Below are 21,114 nucleotides of genomic sequence, written 5' to 3' on the forward strand. Positions count from 1 at the left end.
CAATTGATTTACAAAAGTTTACACTCAAAATAAGCTACTCAATGGGAAAAGTGGACCACTGATGGTCATTAGTAAAATAAGGGCAGGGACAACCTTGTCCACCATCATGACCACTACGTAGGTGAGCAGGAATTGGCTTCATCAAAGGTCATTACTACTGTAGACATTGCCTTGAGTTTCAGGGAACTTCTTCATTTTGGCATTCAGATCATTGCAGAGAAATGACATTATGTTCACACCTCTCAAGGCTCTTGATGCTGAGCTGCAATTAGGGGGTCAGACTCCCGGGGGTTAATCTGGTCCTAGGACAGAGTGAGAGAGAGCACCTATGGGAAATTTTGGTCTGGGGGTGAGTCCTGGAGGGGAGTGCTGCCCCATGGGCATAAGTGGTCATCCTGCATGGCACTAACACCTGGTGGTCAGGTCATTTACATCAGGCAATCATGTGGGACTGCCTAGTTTAGCTCCTGCTGAGTAAGAATGTACTGTCACAGTAGGGTAAACTACGGGAGCAAATAGTCTCAGAATTTCAGGGGCTTATTTCTTGCTTTTGTAATGGACTTGGGTGATGTTCGGGTCAACAAAGTGGTTGTCCACTATATGGTCACTCAGGCATCTAACCAAGGGGTCAGCAAACCTATTCTCTAAAGGGCCAGAGAGTAAATATTTCAGGCTTTGTGTGTCATATGGTCTCTGTGGCAACTACTCAACTCTGTTGTTGTAGCAAGAGCAGCATAGACAATACCTAGGCAAATGGGTATAGCTGTGTTTCAATAAAACTTTATTTTAAAAACAGATGGCAGGCCAGATATGGAACACGGGCCATAGTCTGCTGGCCAGTGATCTAGATCGTGAGAGCTTTGCCATCTTTATGTCATGGTTTCTAATGTTATTATGGGTGTTGACTCCAGTAAGCTCCAGTGGGGAGGAGCATAAAGAAGTGAAGACAGTGCGGGTGGGAGCAGAAGTGGGGCATTGTGGACCAGCCCTGGATGTGGCACTCCTCACTCCCACTCACATTCCACTGGAAAGAACTTAGACACACAGCCAATCTAATTGCAAGGAAGGTTGGGAGATGTGGTCTGGCTACGCACCAAAGAAGGTAGGACTTTAATGGACAGCTAGCAATTCCTGTGACAAATAATATCCATTAAATTATGGATTTGATATTAGAGATTTTTTTCCTAAAACACAGCAAAGTAAATATGTAACCTCTATATAAATGCTTTAAAGTTTGTTTGCATGTCATGTGAAATGATCTTGCATAACTCTGGGAAGAAGTGTACTGCACTTTGGTGAACACTGAGCTTTTGTATTTCTTGATTTAAATCCTAAAAGCCTGATTGTAAACCCAGTTCTTGCTTGCTAGGGCTACTCTCTAAAGATTTCCTTAGGCCTTTACAAGTAAAGAATGCAAATGGGTGAATTAGAAAAAGAGGTAAACATTTAGATTGAATTATACTCTGGAAAGAGCTCAGCAAACTCAAATTGTTATTATAGACATATGATAAATATAGGAACCTCAACTAGAGTTCGTTTGTGTGTTTTCTTATCCTGAAAGTTTATATGTATCAATGCCCCAAACTGTTCATGACTTCTCCTGATTATACTGGGTATTAACAGGGAAGCAGGATTTGGAGGAGCAGAGAAGACAGGACATTATTGGAGGTGCAAGATGAGTTTGGGGGTTTCTTGGGGATGTCATTTGGGATGGAAGGGTGAATAGAGGATGGAAGTCTTGAATGCCAAGTTAAGGAGAGCTGGCTTTCACCTCAGACAAAAGGAAGCCTTTGAAAGGCTTTAATCCAGGGGATGACAAGATGAAAAGGGCATTTCCAAAAGTAGAATCTGGCAGAAGCAGGCAAGCCATTGGAGAGGCCAAGAGGGGTAGTCTGAAAAGCACTCTGCCAAGCACTCACTGGGAGGGTGGATGGTGAGCTCTCCTTTCCAAAGATGGCTATGCTCTCTGCATGTGAAAGCTTGGCCTTTTGGGGTCCCACAGGCCTCAGCAAAAATAATGACATAAGCGTCTCCAAAATGCTGGACTGCACAAAGTTTTGCCAAGTCCCAGGATCTATTGATGCTGGTTCTCAGTTCTCATTTTAGAACATCACAGAAGCACAGGGATGTTCTAACCCTCTGAGATCCCCAAATCAATTGTGCGTTCTGCGCCTAAGTCTTTCTATGGAAGCAGGTCCGGAACACATTGAGGGAGGGCACAGGATTGTGTGCAAGAGGATGAGTCAGTCTGTGGTGCCCCAGTCTCATCACCCAGGTCCCAAGGGCCTTTCAAGCTCATACATATAAAATGTTATTTCAACATCCCAATAAGCATAATCATTAAGACTTGCAAATTAAAAGTATATGCTCAAATTGCCCCTATCAAATTGGCAAGGGTTTGTACCATTATTATTTTAGTGGCCATGCCAAGTATTGGAAATATATGGAAAACAGGAAATTTCACCACTGATGTGAGAGATAAACTAGTACAGGCATTTTTGGGAGGCAATTGGAAAATATCTACCCAAACAGGCATCCCTGGGTATCTGCGGGGGATTGGTTCCAGGACTCCCTGTGGATACCAAAATCCGCGGATGCTCATGTCCTTTAGAAGGCCCGTTGTATCTGCAGGTTCTGCAACCCCAGATTCAACCAACCATGGATCATAAACATACTACACCATCCGCAGTTGGTTGAATCCATGGATGTGGAACCCATGGATATGGAGGGCTTACTGTACTTAACAGGGGCATCTCCATTGCCCTAGCTATTGTCTCTCTAGGAATAATTCTGAATGAGCCTAAAGATGTATGTACCAGGGATGGTTCACCTCAGTGATACTGAGAATAGTAAGAACTATGAAATAACCTAGTGATCAATAATACTAAATGTTTAAATAATTTATTACACATTCATACTATGGGATGTTATGTAGCTGTCAAAGTAGAAACATATATATTGTTTCTAAATATTCATTGAAACAGCAGTTTGCCACCTCCCATTAAAGAAAAAGGATCAGAACTTGCATGTATTTTCACTCTCTCCCCAAATTCATCTAAAAGGACAGTAAAATAAAGTCTTTAAAGGCACAAGCCCACATGGACAAATGGGATGGAAGCATTTTGGAAGTTGGAAGATGGACAGAGCAACAACAACTGCTTTTTGAGCAGAGAAAGTGAAAGTCAGTGCACAGGGAGGAGGGAGCCCCCAGACACACTGGATTCGAGACGGAGGCAGGAGAAAACTCTCTGGATTTAGAGTGATCACATACCTGTGAAAGCGGAGTGCAGATATCCCCCACCTATGCACATGGCTAGTGCAGCTCTCCCCTCTGTGATCCACTCCCAGGCCAGAGTTCCCCACAAGTGCTTTAACTCTGCCAGTCCTAGAATTGGATTGAATCTGGGGAATCTGATCACCTGATTAGAACAGAGCATCAGAGGGGCCTTGGCAGCATCAACATCATGTGATTTCTGTCCAGAGATATGAGCATCAACAAGAAATTCCCTGAAGGTCCAGGAAATGGTGCAGTAACAATGACTCTTGACGAAGCCAATGCCTGGTACCTAACAAGTGGTCATGACGGTGCACAAGATTGTCCCTGCCCCTATACTACTAACTGACCATCAAATGGTCCACTTTTCCCATTGAGAAACTTATTTTCAGGAACGCAATTTTGTAAATCATTTGTTGCGTATAGTAAAACTAAGCAAAGAAATGTACAGTAACTAATAAGAATAAAAGTGTAGAGTCTTTCAGAAAATATCGAGTGTTGACATCAATAGAGAGCATCTGGAAATCTCTTACTCTGCTGAGAGGAGGACAAATTTGTACAACCACCTTGGAAAAATTTTTTGGAGTGTCCACTATACAGTTGACATATGCAAATCCTGTGACACAGCAAAGCCACTTGTAAGTAATTATCCAAGAGAAATGCATGCATATAATCACTAAAAGACATGTTCTAGAATATTAAAGGGAACTCTATTCATGAAAACCTGAAACTGGTGTAGGGGAAGAGGGAGAATCCACCCCACCCCCGACCTGTCCCTTAAGGTTCTTATCGCTGGTCAAATAATTAAAAAGGCAGGTTAGTGAGAGAAAATAAAACAAAGTTAAATAACATGTATACATGGGAGAAACTCAGGAAAAACTGAGCAACTCGACAAAATGGCAGAGGTTCTTATCTTAAATGCCATCTTCAGCTAAAGAAAGAGCATCAATAACCTGAGGTACAATATAAAAGGTTTAACATATGCATAATTGGAGTCCAGAGGAGAGGAGAAGGAGAATGAAGCAGAAGAACTATTTGAGAGATATTGGTTAAAAAACTGATGAAAGACATCAACCCACATATCTAAGCATCTCAACAAATCCCAAATGGATAAATTCAAAGAAAAAAAAATCACACCTTTGCACATCATAATCAATTGTTGAAAACCCAAGCTAAAAAAATCTAACCAACTGCCACAGAATAAAATACATATTGGATTTTAGAGGAAAACAATAAGAATGATAGCTACTTTTATTAGGAACAATGGAAAGCAGAAGATAACAGAAGGATGAAAGAAAAAGCACTGTCCATCCAAAACTTTTTATCTGTCAAAAGTATTCTTCAAGAAGGAAGAAGAAATACAGACATATACAGAAAAGAATTGCTGAGAGAATATGCTACTGGTAGGCTCATACTGTAAGAAAGACTAAAGGATGTTCTTCAGGAGATGCATGCTGGCATGGGAGAAAATGATGCCATAGAGAATCCCAAAGGACCATCACTGCACAAAAACAATGAAAACATTGGTTAAAAAAAAAAACTGTCAGAATCAACTTTATGTGAACTCTGGAAATGAGTCAAAGCTTTACATAACCAGGAAAACACTGAATCTAGGAAAAGGTGGCTGAATCTTGGTAGGAAAGCTTTGTGGCATTTTAATCTACTTTGCCACTGTCCCCAAACCCATCTCCGTGGCAGTCCAGTGGCTCCTGAAGGACTAGCTCTAAAGGCTTGCTCTTATTGAGCCTAACTCAGAACATTCCCAAAATAGAGAGATGACTAACTAGAGGGCTTTTGTCAAAAATATTTAAAGACAAATGTACTAGCTGCTGCCACATGGGACAAGGGATACTAGTTGGGGCAAACAATAGACACATAGAAAAGCTTGAGAGGGAAAGCTGGGCAGTGAGATGCTTTGGAAAATAAAAGCTTTGAAAGCTCCCACCTTGGGAATCTCAAAAGGCCATGTACATGCCAAGGGTGGGGAGCATACTCAGAGGAGACATCTAAGGACCCTAAGATCTCACATATTTCTGACTTTCAGGCTCCATCCAAGCAAATATGAAGGCTAAGACAGAGTTGTGAATTACCCAGCTAATTGTTGAAGACATACCCCAACAAAGAGAGCACATCTGCAAAAACTAGGAGGTTTTATTCTTGTAGTGGAGGTTGGTGTTGTTCTTCAAGGAATTTAAAGAAATCACTAGCTAGCCACTAAGTTAAACAAACAAAGATTTCAGTGGCTACACCCAACAAACAATACAGACTTTATAAAATTAGTTCATAAAAAGTCAGTAAAACAAACAGCATCAACCACAAGCAGCAACAACAAACCCTAGGGAGGAGGATGTACGTAATTTACAGAGTTGCCACATTATAATATTCAAAATCACCAGTTTCCAAAGAAAAAAGATATGAGGTGTGCAAAGAAATGAGTATGTATGGCTCATATGCAAGGGGAAAAAGCAATTAATGAAACTGTCCCTGAGGAAGTATAGACATCTTATTTACTAGAAAAAAGACTTCAAATAACTGGGTTAAATATGTCCCAGAACTAAAGGAAACTATGTACAAAGAACTAAAGTAAACCATGAGAATGATGTCTCATCAAATATAGCAATGAAGAGACAGAAATTTTTACAAAGAATATCATAGAAATTCTGAAGTTAAAACAACAGTAACTGACATGGAAAATTTACTAGAGAGATTCAACTGTAGACTTGAGTTTTTAAAAGAATAAATGAACTTGGAAATGAGTCAACTGAGATTACCTAATTCACGAAGCAGAAATAAAAAAGAATTAAGAAAAATAAAAGAAGTCTCCCTGTGGGATATCATCAAGCATCCCAATATACAATATGTAATAGGAGTTTCAGAAGGAGAGGAGAGAGAAAGATAGAAGGAATAGTTGGAGAAATAATGTCAAAAAACTTCACAAATTTGATGAAAGTCATGAATCTCCACATCTAAGAAATTCAACATGCCACAAGAAGTATTAACTCAAGTCAAAGACAAAGAGAGAAACCTGAAAGAAACCAGAGAGAAATGACTCTTCACATACAAGGTGTCCCCAATAAGATTAGTAGCTGATTTCTCATCAGATACCATGGAAGCAGTGACATGACATATTTGAAGTACTGAAAGAAAAAAACAAAAAAAACTGTGAGTTAAGAATTCTACATCCAATAAAATTAAGCTTGAAAAATGAGAGAGAAATTAAGACATTCCCAGAAAAACAGAAAATAAGACAGTTTGTCACTAAACTATTTGCACTACAAGAGATGGTAAAAGGAGTCCTTCTGGCTGAAATGAAAGGACAACAGACAGTAACATGAACCCACGTGAAGAAATAAACAACCCTAGCAAAGGTGACTACATAGGTAAGTTTAAAAGTCAGTATTAATGTACTTTCGGTTTGTAATGCCTCTTTCTTATATGATTTAAAATAAAACCACATAAAACTAATTATAGTTGATATTGATGGACACAAAATGTATAATGATGTAATTTTTGACAAAAATGAAGTAAAGGGAGGTGGAGGTATAGAGAAGCAAAGGTTTCCTATACTGTTGCAACTAAGTTGGTATTAATCCAAACTAAATTGTTATAAATTGAGACAATAAGTGTAATTCCCAAAGGAACCAGTAAAAAACTAATGGGAAAATATACAGGCTTACCTCATTTTATTGTGCTTTGCTTTATTGCACGTTGTAGATATTGTATTTTTTGCAAATTGAAGGTTTGTGGCAACCCTGCATCGAGCAAGTCTATTGGCACGGTTTTTCCAACAGCATTTGTTCACTTCATGTCTCTGTGTCACATTTTTGTAATTCTTGCAATATTTCAAGATTTTCATTATCACTATATTTGTTATGGTGATCTCTGATCAGTGATGTTTGATGTTTCTATTGTAATTGTTTTGGGGTGTCATGAACAGTCCCCATATAAGATGGTGAATTTAATCAATAAATGTTATGTATGTTCTGACTGCTCCACTGACAAGCTGTTCCCATGTCCCTCTCCTTCTCCTCGCCCTCCCTGCTCCCTGCGAGACAGCAATATGGAAATTAGGCCAATTATAACTCTACAATGACCTCTAAGTGTTCAAGTGAAAAAAAGAGTCACATATCTCTCACTTTAAATCAAAAGCTAGAAATGATTAATCTTAGTGACAAAGATATGTCAAAAGCTGAGATAGGGTGAAAGCTAGGCCTCCTGCACCAAGTAGTTAGCCAAGTAGTGAATGCAAAGGAAAAGTTCTTGAAGGAAATTAAAAGTGCTACTCAAGCGAACACATGAATGATAAGAAAGTCAAACAGCCTTATTGCTGAAATGGAGAAAGTTTTAGTGGTCTGGAAAGAAGACCAAAGGAGCCACAATATTCCCATTAAGGCAAAGCTTAATCCAGAGCAGAGCCCTAACTCTCTTCAATTCTGTGAAGGCTGAGATAGGTGAGGAAGCTTCAGAAGAAAAACGTGAAGCTAGCAGAGGTTGATTCATGAAGTTTAAGGAAAGAAGCCATCGCTAAAACATAGAAGTGCAAGGTGAAGCAACAAGTGCCCATGTAGAAGCTGCAGCAAATTGCCCAGAAGATCTAGCTAGAATAATTAATGAAAGAGGCTACACTAAACAAGAGATTTTCGATGTAGATGAAATAGCCTTATATTGGAAGAAGTTGCCATCTAGGACTTTCATAGCTAGAGAGAAGACAATGACTGGCTTCAAAGCTTCAGGGACAGGCTGACTCTTGGACAGGCTGACTCTTGTTAGGGGCTAATGCAGCTGGTGACATTAAGTTGAAGCCAACGCTCATTTACCATTCCAAAAACCTTAGGGACTTTAAGATTTATGCTATATCTACTATGCTTCTGCCATATAAACGGAACAAGGCCTGGATGACAGCTCATCTGTTTAGAACATGATATACTAAATACTTTAAGTCCACTGATGATCTTACTGCTCAGAGAAAAAGATTCCTTCCTTTTAATCAAAAAGATCAAAAAAATTCCTTTCAAAATTGCTTCTCATTGACAATACACCTGGTCACCCAAGAGCTCTGATGGAGATGTACAACGAGATTAATGTTGTTTTCAAGCCTGCTAACACAACATCCATTCTGCAGCCCATGGGTCAAGGAGTAATTTTGACTTTCAAGTCTTATTATTTAAGATATACATTTTGTAAGGCTATCACTGCCATTGATGGTGGCTCCTCTAATGAACCTGTGCAAAGTAAATTGAAAACCTTCTAGAAAGTATTCACTGTTCTAGATGCCATTAAAAACATTAATGAGAAGAGATCAAAATATCATGGGAAGAGTTTGGAAGAATTTGATTCCAAACTTCATGGATTACTTTGATGAGTTGAAGACTTACTGGAGGAAGTAACTGTAGATGTGGTGGAAATAGCAAAGGAACTAGAATTAGAAGTGGAGCCTGAAAATGTGAATGAATTGCTGAAATCTCATGATAAAACTTTAATGGGTGAGGGGGTTACTTCTTATGAACAAGCAAAGAAAGTGGTTTCTTGAGACAGAATCTACTCCTGGTGAAGATGCTTTGAAGATTGTTGAAATTACAACAAAAGATTTAGAATATTATAGAAATTTATTTGATAAAGCAGCACAGAGTTTGAGAGCATTGACTCCAATTTTGAAGGAAGTTCTATTGTGAGTAGAATGCTACCAAACAGCATTGCACACTACAGAGAAATTGTTTGTGAAAGGAAGAATCAATTGATGAGGCGAACTTAGTTGTTGATTTATTTTAAGAAATTGTGACAGGCACCTCAACCTTCAACAACCACCACCCAGATCAACATTGAGGCAAGACCCACTAGCCAAAAAATTATGACTCACTGAAGGGTCAGATGATGTTATGCATTTTTTAGCAATAAAGTATTTTTAATTAAGGTATGTACATTGTTTTTTTAGACATAATGCTATTGCACACTTTATCGACATCAGTATAATGTAAACATAACTTTTATATGCAGTGGGAAACCAAAAAAGTTGTGTGATTGGCTGTATTCTGATATTCATTTTATTGTAGTGGTGTGGAGCCAAACCCACAATATCTGTAAGGTATGCCTGTATAGTAAAAGAAATAAGAACGGGATAAAAATGATATGCTAGAAACCTCTCACACAAAAGAATTTGTAATGAATAATTCAGCATCAAAAAGATTCAAGACATATAGAAAACAAATAGCAAAATGGCAGAAGTCTATCCTTCCCTGTAGGTTGTTACATTAAATATAAATATAAAATATTTTAAATTAAATGCATAATATAAAATATATATTACATTATATAAAATATTAAACTGTGCAGTGAAAAACAAAGATCAGTAAAGTAGATAAAAACACACGATCCAACTGCATGCTGTCTACAAGAGACTCAAGTTATAAACAAGGATACAAACAGGTGGAAAGTAAAAGTATGGAACAAGGTAGTCTATGCAAACAGTAACCAAAACAGAGCTGAGTGCTTGTACTAATATCAGACAAAATGAACTTGAAGTAAAAAATTGTTACAATAGACAGAGAAGGACATTATCTAATGATAAAGGGGTCAACTCTCCAGGAAGATATGACAATTATAAACATATTTGCACCTAACAACAGAGTCCCAAAATATATGAAGCAGAAACTCACAGGATTTAAGGGAGAAAGAGACAGTTTCACAATAATAGTCGGAGACTTCAATATCCCTCTTTCAATAATGGATAGAACATCTAGAGAGAAGATTGGAAAGGAAATAAAAGACTTGAAAAACACTATAACCAACTAGATCTAACAGACATATATAGCACACTCTATCCAACAACAGAATACACATTCTTCTCAAGTGTACATGGGATATTTTGCAAAGTATATCATATGTTAGGTTACAAAACAAGTCTTAAAAAATTTTAAAAATTTGAAAGCATACAAAGTAGCTTCGTCTACCATAATTAAATGAAAGTAGAAATCAATAACAAAAGGAAATTCAGAAAATTGACAAATATGTGAAATCTACACATGACACTCTTAAACAACCAATAGGTCAAAGAAGAAATAACAAGAGAATTGAGAAATACTTTGAGATGAATGAAACCAAAACACAACATATCACATCTTATGGGATTCAGTGAAAGCAGTGCTCAGAGAGAAATTTATGGCTATAAATGCCTACATTAAAAAAGAAGAAAGATCTCAAGTAAATAACCTAATCTTCCACTTTAAGGAACTATAAAAAGAAGGGCAAACAAAATCCAAAATAAGCAGAAGGAAGGAAGTAACAAATATTGGAGTGTGAAAAAAACAAAATAAAGAATAGAAAAGCTATAAAGAGAATCAATGAAACCAAAAGCTGGTTGTTTGAAAAGATTAACAAAATTGAAAAAATCTTTTTCCAGGTTGATCAAGACAAAAAAAGACTCAAAATACTAAAATCAGTAATGAAAGTGGGAACATTACTACCAATTTTACAGGATGTTCTTCAGGCTGAAAGAAAATAATAAATAAAATATAATGCAAATGTCTTATGGGGTTCTAAGATGCACAGAAGTAAAATATTTGGCAAAATAGCAATAAACAGGGTAAAGGGACTGATGTTATATTGTTTCTTATAAACAATATAACAAGTTTTAACAAATTGCAAAGTATTAAAATAATATAGAATATATTCTCTGATCACAATGCAGAAATCAATGACAAATAGACCATTAGAAAATTTCCAAACATTTGAAAATTAAGCAATATACTTTCAAAGTACCCATGGATCAAAAAAAAAAAAAAATCACAAGGGAAATTAGACAGCGGAGCTCAGGGATTGGTGGACTTGTGGATAAGTTAAGTGGATTGACATCACGTGTAGGAGCATGGTTACTCAGGTGACACTGTTGTTATTTGGTTGGCACTCAGAAGTGCGTTTATTAAAAGGAGTTTGCCTCTGATGAGCTGATTTTCAGAAGCAAGGGGCTAAGAATGATTTGGTGATTTTCAAAAGTATGTTCACTGAAGCAATTTGTCATGGATCAACTGAACAACTTTAGAACCAGTTCTGGTGGCTACTTGTTACCAGGGATACAGAACAATCAGTCTGTTACTCAGTTCGTGGAAACATTTATTTTCAATATGAAAAAATCAATTTGTTTCTACCAACCAAAAAATGAGAAAATAAAATATTTAAATGCTAATTATAATAGTATCAAACACATCAAATACTAAAGGATACATTTAATGAAAGATGTGAAAACCTCTGACTTAAAAACTACAAAACACTGCTAAGAGAAATTAAAGAAGATCTAAATAAATGGAGAGATAAACCATGTTCATGGATTTGAGGACTCAATATTATTAAGATATCGATTCTCCCCAAACTGATCAACAGAGTGAATTCAATCCAAATCTTTTTTTTGATATAAATTTAAAATCTGATTATAAAACTTATATGGAAAATGAAGGGACCTTGAAAAATATTGGAGGACTTACATACCAAATATTGACACTTACCATAAAGGTACCTTGACCCCTACCTCATCATACACAAAAATTAATTTAGAACAGATCATACATTTAAACGTGAAAACTAAACTATAAAGCTTCTAGAAGAAAAGATAGGAGAATATTTTCACGATTTTAGGATGTGCAGAGGTTTCTGAGAGAAGATGCAAAGGCACTAATCAGAAAAGAAAAAAAGTTGATAAATTGGACCTCATCAAAATTAAAAACATCTGCTCATCAAGAGACACCATTAAGAAGGCAAGAAGATAAGCCACAGACTGGAAAAAATATTCAGAATATGCATATGTCACAAAGGAATCATATTTGGAATATAAAAGAATTCTCACACTTCAATAATAAAAAAACAAAAATCTAATTAAAAATGGGCAAAAGACTTCAGCAGGCATTTTACAAATGAAGCTATCCAAATAGCTAATGAACATGTCAAAGGGTGCTCAATCATTAGCCCTCAGGGTACTGTGACTAAAACCACAGTGACTACCATTACATACTCACCAAAAGTGCTAAAAATAAAAAAATCTAACTATATCAAGTATTGGCAAAGATGCAGAGTGTACATTGCTGGGAGGAGTTAAAATGGTCACACAACTTTGTAAAACTGGGTGCTGGCATCCAAGAGTCATTTCTCTTGTCCTGGTCCAGTCGCAGCCTTAGGCAGACCCTGTGTCCCTTGGTCATGGAGAGGGGGCTTCCTCAGTGATTCTGCCCGTCCCCAGCAGTAAAAGACCTCTGAAGACCAGGACCCAGGACGGTCTCCAGTGGGAGAGAATTTTTAAATTTTCCTCCTTTCCTCACCCTCAGCAGGTCTTCCCCAGGGCCCCGAGGGAGGTGGGTTTGCGGCCCTTTTCTCAACGGTTTAGGGATTTTGTGCATTAAGGGAGAAGTGTCTGAGCAGTGCTTTATGCCTACAGTCTGCCTACAGCAGGTGTTCTCTCGTCTTTCTACCTGTTCCCGATCTTTCACAAGAGCCCCTGATGGAGGTCCATGGAGATGAGTCTATGTAAACTCTCCCACGGGTCCCTGGCTCCCGAGGGCTTTATACCCTCATATTATCCCAAACGTGGCCTTGAGCACTGGATTGGCAATTTTAGAGTAATTGTACGCACATATGTAGTGACTCCATCTTCCACCTGTAGCAGACAGTAAGTCAGCATCCACAGCTCATCTTTCTCCAAAGTGCCTGTAGTCCTGAGACTTCAGGGTAATTGTTCACCTGAAATCTCAGCTCTTTGAATGGTGCAGGAAAAGTCATGATTTTGAGGATAATCTAGCTTTTTCTTGCTATTAGGGTGGGAGTGACACTTCTTAGAGCTGTCTACAACCCAGCAGAACCCAGAAGTCACCCCAGAGATTCTGAAACAGGCAGTTTTAGGCTAACTCTTCAGGGACTCACCCCAAGGTGGTCAATCCTTGGACCTGAAGTGGTCCAGGCTACAGAATGGGCTCCAATGAGATGTTGGAAGAGATGGCATCAGGGAAGGGCCTGGGAGAATACTGTGTAAGTTGAAGAAAGAATTGTAGACCTGTGGAAGGGTCAGTAATGGCCACACAACAGTGCCACTGGGTCACCGAGGCACCTCCCCCTCTCTGAGTTTCCAGCTACATCACAGTCTGTACCACCTCTTTCTCTACACTTAGCTCTACGTGGAGGAGAGGGACACCGTACTCTGGCCACCCCAAATCCTGTTGTTGGAAGTTGTTGTGGGCCCCTAGACATGGAGCAGATCCAGAGTCCCCCTTGGCAGCTCCCAGGGCCCAGCCTGCTGGACTCTGCTTGTCCAGAGGCCACACTAGACCAACCAGAGGCACGTTCCTGCTGATGGTGCCCTCTCTCTTCATCTTTCTCTCTTAAGGAAGATGGCTTATTCTCCAGCCCATGAGACAGACACTAACTTGGTCTCCAAAAGAACATTTATTCCCAAAATTGAGGCCACTGATACAGAAACTCCCCCTGACCAGACTCTGCCCACTCTCACCAGACAATTCCCCAGATTCTTCATTAAGATGCCTCTTTGGCCCATAAACACCTTTTATAGAATACCTCCATGCTGGCTCCCTGAGGACCTGAGGCCGACTGGGCCACCCATTCAAAGCTCAACATGTTCTATCTGGTGTTGCTTCTCCACTGCCGCCTTGGCCAGGAGTTCGGTCCAGAAAGCCACTTCCTTGTCTTTCAGCTTCTGGGCTGCCTGGGTGGTAACATCAATCTGCAGGTACCCTTCCTTCTGGTCATATGCTGGCCAGTGGGGCAGCCCCTCCCCATTGGGGTTCCTGGGAACAGAATCAAATAGAAATTCTCCAAAGTTACTGTGTGGTCCCCACAACCCTCTGAAGTTTCAGGGAACCCTTGGTGTCATCTGGGCCAAGAGTCTCGTAAGAGATAGGAAGCTCACCATCTCCTGGCAGCCTGTCCATTGTTAGAGAGCTCCTATGTCAGAGGTCACGGGGCCAGGATTATTACCATCAAACATTATAAGCTACTCCTTCCCAACAGATCTGCCCTATGCCTTCCCAGCCCTGCTCCATCTTTGCCATCAAACTTATCCATTGCGAGCAAAGTTGGCCCAGAATTTCATCACTATCTTGCTGAGTTTGATCTCCTCTTCTGAGGCACCCTCTGTGGGGAAGAAAACAAAAGTCTTTGCTATTCAAAGTGTGGTTCATGGGCCTGCAGCAATAGCATCTCTTGAGAGCCTAATAGAAATTCAGAATCTGAACACTTACTCCAGACTTACTGAGTGAACCGCTATATTTTAAGAAGAGTCTATGTAATTTATGTGCACTTTAAGCTTGAGAGCTGCTGATGTAGAACTCAGCAAAGGGCTGTAGTCAATCCATGAGCTGTCTTCAGGGTCACAATGCCACGCCCTGGTGTTTCAAATATAGCAACCCAACCTCCCAGGATTGCTTTCCTTTGGGTCTTTTTACAATCCCTTTCACCCACCCACATACACATAGAATCTGAAAAATAATGGAGCTGCAATAGCACTAAGGAGTCACCTAGTGATGGACAAACAAAAATGTACAACCCAAAATTTCACAATGTTAGAAACCATTAAAATATCAATAAAAAAAAATGAAACAGGAGTCACCTAGGTAAGAAATGACCAGAGACACTGGTGTGTCACAAATAGCCCCAAGGTGTGTACAAGTCATCTGTAACTGTTGATAGTTAAGGTATTGAAAACATGTGTGAAAGGTTTTTTTTTTTAAATATATTCCTAAATATTTGAAATTTAATAAGATATGAGTTTAGATAGATAGATAGATAGATAGGTATGTAGGTAGGTAGGTAGGTAGATAGATAGATAGATAGATAGATAGATAGATAGATAGATAGATAGATAGATAGATAGATGTTTGGAAACAGACAGATGCAGGTTAGCCCTGATTCAAGCTCAAGTTCTGATATGCTCTTGTGAGTGGTAAGTGGGTGGGGGCATTCTAGCCCTTGAGCAGAGCCAGCTAGTGACCCACCACCTGTCACATTGACCCCCTAGGTCGGGATTCTTGGAGTTACCATGAATGAGGGCACATGGATATACATTCTCTATCATGCATCTTAGAGCAAGAGAAAGGTTGAGAACTTTTGCAGTTCAAGCTTGTTATCGCGAATTCCAGAAACTAAGACCTGGAGAGAAGGAAGAGCTTTCCCAAGACCACCAAACCAAAAGTTGAACCCAGATCTCAAAAGTCCAAGTTTGTAGTCACGAAAGGGCCATCACCTTTTAGAAGTGGGGCCCCGAAGACCGAGAAGACCTCATCCACATGGTCCCCTATCACCGTCTTGGGTTTCATGTCTGATGAGAAGCTTGGGTGATACTGAAACTCATACATGTAGGTGGCAGCCCCGGCATCTGAGAAGACATGGATTCATGCACAGTTCATTTTACCTGACGCACACCTGGATGGTATCAAGGTCTCCGGGTCCCCTGAGCACTCAGGGAATTGGTGGCACACCTGGGTCCTGAGTACACAACAACAGCAGTATTAATAACAGCTGCCCATTGTGAGTGTCAGCTGTGTGCTGGACACATGTGGCACTGAGGGAAACTCTGGGTTATCAACATAATAGAGACATAATTTTGAAAATTTCTGTGACTTTCTTAAGAGTGTATAGCTGCTGGAGGTGGATCTGGATTTGAGCCAGGTATTTGTTGCATGAATGAATGAAAATTGAATGAATGAATGAATGAATGTTGAAACTCTGGGTGGATATGTTCAAAATAACTATTATAAGGGCACCAGGTCAATTCACATTAACCACTTTGCCTAGAGATGCATTGACGCTCAACAACATCTATATACATAGTTTACACTATTGTATTTCATTGAGAACTAGTTTTCATTCCTTTGGAGAATATCTGTAGTCCAATTGGGGTCTTCTATTCTGCTCAGTTTTGAGTATTTCCAGCGTTTCTCCCACTATTTTGAGAAGAGTGAAGCAAATCCAAGTTTCTGGTCTGAAACTGCGGATATTTAAATACAAACATATGCAGAAAGGGGACAATCTGTCTCTTGTGTCTCAGGAAACCACAAACTCAGCCTTTCCTATTTCCCTGTCACCTCACGTGTCTTGCCTCCTGCTTGGCCTGGGGAGTGTTGGGGTGGTGAAGAGAGAAGAGGGGCTGAGGAAGGAGGAAGCTGCCTCTCTCCTGCCCCTCTCCTCCTCCCCCTGCCTCCTCTCTCACCTCCCTCTCCAAGCCCCAGAGATGTGAGCTTTCCTGCTGATGCTTCCCCAGAGCTGCCATCGCTGCTGCTTCAGGGCTAACTCCTGGGCTACCCAGCCATGGAGATGGGTACTTTGTGTGGATCATAAGACCCACAGAGGAGTTAATGATCACGCCCCAAGTCAGGGTGGTGGAGAAATTTGACACCTTTTTCACCCCTTGGGTACAGTAACAAATGCAGAAAATGCAGAGAAAAGGAAAATGAACAAAAAGATCACATATAATCCCACCACGCAGAGAAATCTGTTAATATTTTAGCACATATCCCTTTTATGTATATAAAATAGGGACAATGTTGTATATGTGATTTTGTAATGATTATAATCATTTCTTCACATGATTCAATATTCATCAACAGAATGATTTAACAATATATTCCATCCTGACATGAAGATGCAGAGTAATTTACTTAATTGCCTCCCTCACTCCCATCACTGTACCCTTGGTTTAGCAAGAGGAGTTGTTTGGAAGAAGCAAACCCCTGTGGTTCTGTAATCCACTTGTTAAACAGCTGCTTCAAGGGCAAGCAGAAATCACCAAAAGGATGAGATTATCTTTGCCTCTGCCACCCAAAAGTTTTAGAAAGGAATTCAGAACACAACCATAGAGGAAAGACCTTTTGTGAATGAGAGAACTTATTTTTGTGTAGGATGCTGCCCATTAGGATGTTTTAAAGTTTTTTTAAAAACTCTCTGCCTTAAACTTCTGAGATATATAAACTTCCTACAATCAAACACAAGTCTTCAAAGTTAAGTAGGGCGCAGACTTGGACAATGACAATTGGGAACAATAAGAGAAGCAGAGTCAAAGAGAGAGCCAGTAATCAAAAATATGCAAACTGAAACAACGTGATGTTCTTTTTTTTTTTTTGGTGAGGTAGGGCTTATGAAATTGGCAGCATTATTTTTATTTTTTAAACAGACTATCCCAAGTGAAAGGGTTAAGAAACTCACACTCTTATACACTGGAAACCAATTTTGCAATCTGTAAATGCTTTAAAACTTTAAAATGCTCCTGCAGTACAGCCTAGTAATTTCACTTCTAAAAACCAATCCTAAGAAAATTACTAGAGACATGGTTAAAGATTTATGCACATAAGGTTGAGCATAATGTTTTTGTGGCATCAAAACATGAGCTGCCAGCCTAAATATCCAACAGGACAGAAATGCGAAAGTAAATTTTAATCCATGAAATAATGGCTTTTGCCAACGAGTTTTTATTGACAGCTAGGAAATGCCTATAGGAATAAAAACATAATATAAAATTAATATTTACATTATATGTAAGACATGGAAATATTATTAGAAGAAAAGATATCAAAAATTTATAGCAGGGCCGGCCTGGTGGTGTCGTGTTAAGTTTGCGCATTCCGCTTCTGCGGCCCAGGGTTCACCAGTTCGGATCCTGGGCGCGACGTACTCACCACTCATCCAGCCAGGCTGAGGCAGCGTCCCACATAGAAGAGCTAAAACTCTACAACTATGATACACAACTATGTACTGGGGCTTTGGGGATAAAAAAAGAAAAGAAAAACAAGAGGAAGATTGACAACAGATATTAGCGCAGGGCCAGTCTTTCTCAAAAAAAAAAAAATTTAAGTAGATACTTCTAGGTGGAGGAGTTATGAGTGATATCTATGTTCCCTTTATGTGTTCCCATATTTTCAAAACTTTCTACAACTGTAAGATATTACATATTATTATATACTAATTTTACATTCAGAAAAGTTCTTTTTTATCAAAAAGGGAGATAAACACAAAAATGAAAGAATAACATTGATAAAATCTGGGTAGTCCTGTCAAAAGACCCTGAACTCAAAGTCATGAAATATCAGATAAAACACACAACTCCAGTGCGGCTGGACCAGGAGATGATGCAGACAGGGATACCACAATTCAGGCACATAGTAAGAAACAAGACCAAGTTTATGAAAGAACAGATTTGACCCCAGGGGGCCCCTGGCTGAAGAGTTTCATCAGGACCCTTGGGAGGAGGAACCAGTAACCAGCACCTATACATTACTGTACTGAGTGCTTGGGCACATAGTAGGTCAGCTATAGCTAATTTTTATCAGGCTTATAAGGTCCTGAATTTAAAACTGTCCCAGCACAGTTAGAGGGAGAGGTCTGGACTAGAGAACCATTTCCTGACTTACAGACTAGAAGAAGGAGGGCTTGTAGAAAAGGAACGGTCCTGTGAGGACCTCAAAAAGGCACCCAGAAGGGACAACTCCTCTCTAGGTGAGCTCATCCAGCCCTGACCTCACATCCCTTGGGTCAAAGTGGAAGGTCCTGTGGTAGACCCAGCACACATCAGGATGGACAAAAGCCAGCTGGAGACACTGACATTCTCCAGCCCACCTGTCTTCTCCCCTCCCATTGCTCACTCTTCTTGACTTTCTTGGTCCACAACAACCCTCCTGATCCTATGCTTTGCTTCACTCTGTCCCCAGTTCCACTGGTTAACAGACTAGTTTACAGCTAGCTCTGACTTTGAACACCTTCCAAGACACACATTCCAAGATTTGCCTTGTAATCATAATTTCAGATGAGGAGTACCTGTAGCACATGCTATCTGTGCCTCACCATATCCCCTACTTGTGCAAATGGCAAGCTGACTGCTGTCTCTGGCATTGATAACTATTTGCTTGAGGTCTTTGGCCACCAAAGACTACTCTGCTCGTGTGTGCAGCAGGTCAAAGCTCCAGGAAATTGACCTGTGAACAAGTTAACCTTGGGAACAGTCTTCAACCAATGACAAGTGGGAGTTGGAGGATAAGTACCCCAGTTCCCATACAGCTCACCCAGGATAACCCTGAGACTGTCTTCTGCTCGTTTCTCAGAGTTCCCCAGCTCCAATGTCCACTGTGGATACTAGCTTGACAGGGCAGCATGGATTGGCTTCATTCTCCTTCCTATGTCACTTCTCCACTCCTCTACTGATGTTTTCTGGGATTGTCTACCAAATAAACTACTTGCTTTCAGATCCTTTTCTCAGAGTCTGCTACCAGGGGAAAGAAAATAGGACAGTGTCCCACTCCAGGCCATATGGAATTGAACTCAGAGGTCTAAATCTTGGCAGTTTCCACATATCTGTCTATGCTGAGGGGTAGGCAGGACTAACAGGAAAGCTGGTGTGGTCAGCGTCTGTTGTCCAACCTCTGGGACTCACCTCTGTGGAAGCAGGCCACAATCACAGATGGGACACAAAACATCACATCTCCCATCAAATCCAGGAACAGGTCTTTCTTTTTGACAGGGTCATTGGTCCCTCCTAAATACTTCTCAGTGGCTGCTGGAGTCAGTTCCTCAGGGATGTCCTGAAATGGATCAAAAGTGAAAGTGACCACCACCCTCTGGTGAGCGACACAGCTTCTGTTCTTGTGTTAATGGTGAACCTCTTATTCCATGCAACCACCCCTCACCTCGGGAGGTGAGTGAGAAAGACAGAAAAATGGGGGTACAACCCACCAGCAACAGTCTTCTTTCTTCTATTTAATTGTCTGTGATTTGGGGCAAGCCTCTTTCCTCTTTGGTTCTCAGCCAGTTGCTGTGATTCCGTAGATTCTTACAGTCATGGGGTAGGACTTCCAAAAGAGTGACGTGGCCGTCTTCTCGTCCAGCTTGCCTTCAGAGAGCGGGTAGCCCATCGTCTGTTAAAACAATGGTTAATCAATTGTGAATCATTGGGAATTAGCAGAAAGAATAAAACTGACCTACCGACCAAACCAATGCAGGCTGAAGGTCCCCTTGTCATGTCTTGGGTCTTTGATAAGCTGGGCAATATCAGTGCATCAAAGGACTTATTATATCCAGAAACTCAAGGAGTACAAAGATGATGAAGTAAATGTTAAGAGAAGCTGTCCCAGTCCTTTGCAGTATGTATGTGTATATATATATGTGTCGGGCTAGAGTCCCCACAATGGTCATCAAGACAGAGAGGGAAGGTTTAAGGCAGACTAGTGTGGAAGTGGAGGGCTCTGGGCAGACGACACAGACTCACAAATGCCCTCCCAGTCTCAGCTGACTGAGGAAATCCCAAATCCTTCCCTATGGCTTTTGTCCTTCAGTATAACCTCTGAAATTGTTCTGAAGTGAGACCTGCAGAACTCTGCACATAACAACTCCATCCAAACCTCTGCACTAAGGGACTCATCCAAACTCTGACAAGGCTTCTAGCAGCTTAAGACCCTGTCCCCCAGCTTCCTTTAAATTGCCTGCCTGAGAAGGTCCCTGCTGCCAGGAGAATTTACTGTTTGTTTTAGCCAAAACCTAGATAGGTTGATGGATCCCTGAACCCCATGTTAGAGCAGTTCCTTTAGAAATCTTGTAATTACAAATCCTTTCTCTGCCCTTTGATATGTAAATCAACACCCAACTGTTTCCTCAAGGACCTGAGAGCCATCTCTTTGAAGTGCAAACCTTCAGGAGATGACTCTCTCTCTCTCTATCTCTCTCTCTCTTTCCGCCCCCACCCTCGGTTCCTGTGGGAGGATAAAGACCTAACTTCATTGGACATCTTGCTTCAACTTATACTTCTGCCTCCTGTCGTGAAGACAGGGGAGTCTATTTCTCCTCTGAATAGGTGCCAGTTAACAAATCCA

At 40.2% G+C, this 21,114-nt stretch overlaps 1 pseudogene; it reads right to left on the minus strand.

Moving 5' to 3' along the window:
* Positions 1-13,685: 13,685 nt before the first annotated feature.
* Positions 13,686-21,114, minus strand: part of LOC131396011 (liver carboxylesterase 1-like) — a 34,188-nt pseudogene continuing 26,759 nt past the window's right edge.

The sequence above is a fragment of the Diceros bicornis genome, chromosome 32, assembly GCF_020826845.1.
Source record: "Diceros bicornis minor isolate mBicDic1 chromosome 32, mDicBic1.mat.cur, whole genome shotgun sequence".
Classification (NCBI taxonomy): Eukaryota; Metazoa; Chordata; class Mammalia; order Perissodactyla; family Rhinocerotidae; genus Diceros; species Diceros bicornis.